Source organism: Eriocheir sinensis, chromosome 36 (genome assembly GCF_024679095.1).
Source record: "Eriocheir sinensis breed Jianghai 21 chromosome 36, ASM2467909v1, whole genome shotgun sequence".
NCBI classification, from domain to species: Eukaryota; Metazoa; Arthropoda; class Malacostraca; order Decapoda; family Varunidae; genus Eriocheir; species Eriocheir sinensis.
In genome coordinates this window covers 8,296,627-8,297,489 of record NC_066544.1, presented here as the reverse complement: position 1 = coordinate 8,297,489, position 863 = coordinate 8,296,627, and the positions used below count along the sequence as shown (strand labels likewise).

At 55.5% G+C, this 863-nt stretch overlaps 1 protein-coding gene across 1 annotated transcript in view; it reads right to left on the bottom strand.

Annotated features, from left to right (window-relative positions):
• Positions 1–182, bottom strand: part of LOC127008015 (forkhead box protein S1-like) — a 1,888-nt gene extending 1,706 nt beyond the window's left edge. The window contains exon 1 of the mRNA XM_050879553.1: positions 1–182. This exon is cut by the window's left edge and continues 1,706 nt beyond it. The gene's annotated coding sequence lies outside the window, so the exon portion shown is untranslated.
• Positions 183–863: the final 681 nt, after the last annotated feature.

Genomic DNA, 863 nt, shown 5'->3' with positions numbered 1-863 from the left:
GCGCGGCTCCGACAAATCGCTGCTCCCTGATATTGGCCGCGTCCGAAAGCCTCGAAATGTGCCGGGGCCTCACGGCGGGGAAGTGCAGGGCGAGGCGCGTCCCCGCCACTCCAGACGTGGTGCGGGACGTGTGTTAGTGCATGTTGAAAGGCCAGCACCCCCCTCCCCGCCCCCCAGCAGCCCCACAGCGGCCTGCAACGCACCTTGGCCGGCTTCGGACGCCGGTCTTAGGGAGGCAAGTGAAGGAGCTGAGGAGTGTGTTGTGGTGGTGATGGTGCGTGATTGTGTTGTGTGGTGATGGTGCGTGATTGTGTTGTGGTGGTGATGGTGCGTGATTGTGTTGTGGTGGTGATGGTGAGTGATTGTGTTGTGTGGTGATGGTGCGTGATTGTGTTGTGGTGGTGATGGTGCGTGATTGTGTTGTGTGGTGATGGTGCGTGATTGTGTTGTGGTGGTGATGGTGCGTGATTGTGTTGTGGTGGTGATGGTGCGTGATTGTGTTGTGTGGTGATGGTGCGTGATTGTGTTGTGGTGGTGATGGTGCGTGATTGTGTTGTGGTGGTGATGGTGCGTGACTGTGTTGTGTGGTGATGGTGCGTGATTGTATTGTGGTGGTGATGGTGCGTGATTGTGTTGTGGTGGTGATGGTGCGTGATTGTGTTGTGTGGTGATGGTGGGTGATTGTGCTGTGATGATGATGGTGCGTGATTGTGTTGTGGTGGTGATGGTGTGTGATTGTGTTGTGTGGTGATGGTGAGTGATTGTGTTGTGGTGGTGATGGTGAGTGATTGTGTTGTGGTGGTGATGGTGAGTGATTGTGTTGTGGTGGTGATGGTGCGTGATTGTGTTGTGGTGGTGATGGT